We start from the raw sequence: 4,923 nt of genomic DNA on the forward strand, positions 1-4,923 counted from the left end.
TCAAATGCCCAGAGCACTTCAGGGCTCTCGTTGCCAGTCTGAAATCTCAAGTGAACATTTCTCTCTCTGAGAACATCTCTTCTACCCTCATCTGCTTTGTCATAAGGGTCTCACTCACTGGGATCGATTTGGCCCCTATAGTAGAAGTCTGCATCACCTGCTTCACCACGGGGTCGGTAATCAATTTCCTCCTGACATCTACTATCACTTGGGTGAAGTGCCCGGGGAAAGTCTCTCTCAGGACCACCTATATGTCTCAGCACACCAACGGATTTTCCAGCACCATAGCAGAAACCCAGGATGGCTAATGCCATAATTATCACCACGGGAACATGCAGCAGCACTGGAATCTCCTTCATGATTGCTCTGATAAATTCCTCAGCTCCCTTTTCAATGTGCTTCAATGGCTCTGTTACAAAGTTGGTGAATGTAACTGCCAGTGCCTTTGTTGGTGGGACCAACCAAATTGGGTTGACTACTACAAGCTCATAGTATTTTGGGGACAAGTCATCTTGAAAGGTCCATGTGCTTTTAAACCATTCCCAAATACTTCCACTCCAGTCCATTTTCTTAGCACACACATTGTTGAACAGCTCCATCTTGGCAACTTTGGCCTGATGCTGTGCAAAAGCTAGCTTGTATAAATATATCCAATTCCATCCCAAACTGATGAGAAAACTGGTGAATAAAACACGTCTCAACTGACTGTACCAACCAACATATGTCCACAGCTCGGTTGCCAATAATACCACGATGCAGAGCAAGCACAGCAGCACCATGAACACACTATATGGATCCACTCCAAAGGAATCTTCAAATCGCCACTTCCATGTTTCAACATCACAAAACTTAAAATTAATTAAAATATCACTTAGGGCATCATCCAAGACTCCAGACTTCCAGTCCTCTCCACTGAGAAACTTCTGTATTTCTAACAAGGTCTGCCTTTTCAGGATAATCTCGGCATCATAATGCCTATCATCATTGTTCTCATCAGGAAGTCCAAGTTTACCAGCTTCAAGTAAAATCTTATTAAAGTATCTTCTAAACACAGGATTACTCTGACTTTCATACTCTTGCCTCTTTTTCTTTTCACACTCATCAATCTTATTAGTTAAAGAATCAAGTCTGTGGTAGTATTCCAACATTTCATCAGCACATGACAAATCAGGATTGACATCCTTTTTCTCTGATATGCCATAATGCACCTGAGGAGATTTCCTCATGGTTCCTGAAGCAGCATCATAGTTCAGCATGTCTGTGGGGTCAATCCATTCATCCTCATGGGCATATCCAGACAGCAGCAGCAGACATTCGCAAAGGAGCAAACCACACAGCATCCTATACAAGCGCCTCAGGTCACCCACCAGCGTCTCCAAGACACCTGCCCAGGTGTGTCGGAGAAGATGGTGAGCAGCCTACAGGAGATGCCAAGCACTTCCAAGAGCGCCGAGCCTCTAGCGCCTCTACATGGACTCGCTCGGCCCACTTGATAATTCTATTTTAAGGACCCAAGTATCCTCCTGATTATTTAATCATTGAATGTAGATACTATGATATAGATGAAATTCTACTTGCCAGCAAGGTTTCTAAAGTGAAGGTTGTATAAAATAAAATAAAAATTTCATTTGAGTATTAGCATATTTATTAAAATTACATAACTAAATAGAATTTTAATTGACAAAAACTAAGGTTTGAATTGTTGTTAGGGGTTTGCTCCAAATAAAAGCATCTGTATGCAAACCATTTGTCTGTCAATTTGTCATACTGTGATAGCATGTGTGTGGCTGTGATGCTGAAAGCTATGCCACTGGTATTTTAAATATCAATAGACTTCCCCATGGTGTACAAGTTTCAGCTGAGCTTTCATACAAACGCATACTAGGAAGAAGGAGAGACGAATCACTTCTGAAAGGGTAGCCCTGAAAAATTGAAGAGTAGCAAATATTGTCAGATATAATGCCAGGAGGTGGTGCTCATGTTGGAAGGCACTCAAAATACAACTGGGAAGAGCTGCCTTCTCAAAGAAGAAATTATCTTAATGATTTAGATGGACCTTCATTTGCTGATGGGTCACAACTCAAAATAAGATGAAACACCTGCAATCATCCATTTATAATTAGAATGTGGAATGTATGAATTATGCATCTAAGAAAAATGGAAGCTGTCAAAATAAAATAGAAAATGTAAAGATCAATATCCTAAGTATTAGTGAACTGAAATGGACTGATGTTAACTATTTTGAGCCAATTATATGGTTTACTATGCCAGGAACGAGAAACCTAAGAGGAATGGCATCACATTCATTGCCAAAAATAGCATCTAAGATATATCCTGAAGTACGATGCTGTCTGGAATAAGATATCATACATATTTGCTTACAAGGAAAGCCAGTTCAAACAGCTATTACTCAGATTTACACTTTGATCACTGAAGCCAATGATGAAATTGAAGAATTCTACCAACTTCTTCAGTTTGAAATTCATCAATTATGCAACCAAGATGTATTGATTATTACTGGTGATTGGAATGTGCAAGTTGGAAACAAAAAGGATCTGTAGTTGGAAAATCATGGCTTGGTGATTGAAATGACGCTGGAGATTACATGATATAATTTTATGAGACCAGTGACTTTTTCATCAACACAAATTGTAGTTTTACACATTGGCCTCACCAGATAGAATACACAGGAAGAGATGATGATAGAAGAAATACACAGTCACTGTTCCAAAAAGAATTGATTGATGTTCAAACATTTCAAGAGGCATCATATGATCAAGATCTGATGGTAATGAATTAATAAATTCAAGCTACAATGAATGTATTGGCAAATGGTAAGGGTCAGGAAATGATGGAATAAAAATTCAACTATTTCAACCAACTGATTATGTGCTGGAGGTGCTCTCTTATCTATGCCTAGAAATTTGGAAGACAACTACATGGCCAACTGATTGGACGAGATGCATACTGGTACCCATTCCAAAGAATGGTGACACAATGGAATGCAGAAAACATTGAAATGTCATTCGTATCACATGAAAACAAAATTCTGCTGAAGATAATTAAAAAATGATTGCTGCAGTACATTGAAAGGGAACTGCCAGATAGTCAAGCAGGATTCCAAAGAGAACATGGAATGAAGCATATCATTCCTAATGTCAGATGGGCAGAGGGCACCATAAAGATGCCTACTTGTATTTTATTTACTTTGCAAAAGCATATGACTATGTGGATCATAAAAATCAATGGATAATATTTTAAAGACTGGGTATTTCAGAAAATCTAATTGTACTCATGAGGAACTTTTACATTGATCAAGAGGCAATTATTTAATCAGAACAAAGGGATACTTAATGGCTTAAAATCAGAAAAAGTGGTCACTGGCGTTGTATCCTTTCACCTTATATATACAATTTATATGTTGAGCAATAATTGGAGAACCTGGATTGTATGAAGAAGAATATGGCATCAGGATTGGAGGAAGACTCATTAACAACCTATAATATGCTGATTATAAAATTTTGCTTGCTGGAAGAGGATTTGAAATACCTAGTGAAAAAGGTCAAAGATTAGACCCTTCAATGTGGATTGCACTTCATTGTAAGAAAACAAAAATCCTCAAAACTAGACCAATACTAAAATCATGATAAACCAAGAAAGGATTGAAGTTGTCAAACACTTCATTTTGTTTGGATTCACAATCAACACTCACAGAAGTAGCAGTCAAGAAATCAAATGATGTATTACATTAGGCAAATCTGCTGCAAAAGACCTCTCAAGTATTAAAGAACAAAGATGCCACTATTGGCACTAACATGCTCCTGACCCAAGCCATAGCATTTGTGTGTGTGTGTGTGTGTGTGTGTGTGTGTGTAAGAGAGAAAGAGAGAGAGAGAATTTCCAACACATTTTATGATAAACCCTCATAACTTCAGAAGCAAGTTTATGATGACATTACAATTCTGGAAAATTATAAGCCAATTTCATCTATTGACAAAGATGCAAAATGCTAAATAGAATATTACACATCACGGTGTGGTGCTGTAGGATCAACAATTGACTGAAAACAACAAGGTCAGCAGCTCAAACCCACCAGCTACTCCTTGGAAATCCTACCGACTCAACAACACTCAACTAGTGTAACAATTGGAATCCTGCTCTGTTGCTGTAGGATAAGCACTGGATTTCTGACCACAAGTTCAGCTATTTAAATCTACCAGCTACTTTTGGAAGTCTTATACAGGGTCACTATGAATCAGATCTGGCTTAACTGTTTTTAATAAAAACAACAATGTAACAATTGAAAATATCATAATGGAGTCCCGGTGTGTCATTGTGGGATAAGTATGGGACCACAGGTCATTTTGAACTACAAGGTCAGTGATTCAAACTTAACAGTCACTCCTCAGATAATTTATTTATGCCAAAGACTTTTTTTATAGGTTTATGAATTTCAGGGACTAGGACCTGACCTCTTTGAAGGATAGGACATTATTCAGCCTACTGGAACTATTAAAGATTTATATTGCTATTAGGTTCTATGCAGTGAGTTCCAATTCATAGCAACACAGTGTACAACAAAATCTAACAGTAATTGTGAGGCTGGTACAAGACTATGTCCTTTCCTCACAATTATTGTTATGTTTGAGCCAATTATTGCTCCCACATTTTCAATCCATTTTACTGGGGGTCTTTTACTTTTTCCTTGACCTTCTAATTTACCAAACTTGATGTCCTTCTCCAGGGACTGGTCCTTCCTAATAACATGTCTAAGGTACAAGGGAAGAAGAAGTCTTGCCAACTTCACTTCTTAGGAATAATCTGGTCATACTTTTTCCAAAATACATTCGTTTATTCTTGTGACAGTTCATAGTACTTTCAGTGTTCTTCACCAATACCATAACTTAATTGCATTGAGATTCT

General features: G+C 38.0%; 1 pseudogene; it reads right to left on the bottom strand.

Moving 5' to 3' along the window:
- Positions 1 to 1,340, bottom strand: part of LOC102831322 — a 32,184-nt pseudogene extending 30,844 nt beyond the window's left edge.
- Positions 1,341 to 4,923: the final 3,583 nt, after the last annotated feature.

This window comes from Chrysochloris asiatica, unplaced genomic scaffold (assembly GCF_000296735.1).
Source record: "Chrysochloris asiatica unplaced genomic scaffold, ChrAsi1.0 scaffold00035, whole genome shotgun sequence".
Classification (NCBI taxonomy): Eukaryota; Metazoa; Chordata; class Mammalia; order Afrosoricida; family Chrysochloridae; genus Chrysochloris; species Chrysochloris asiatica.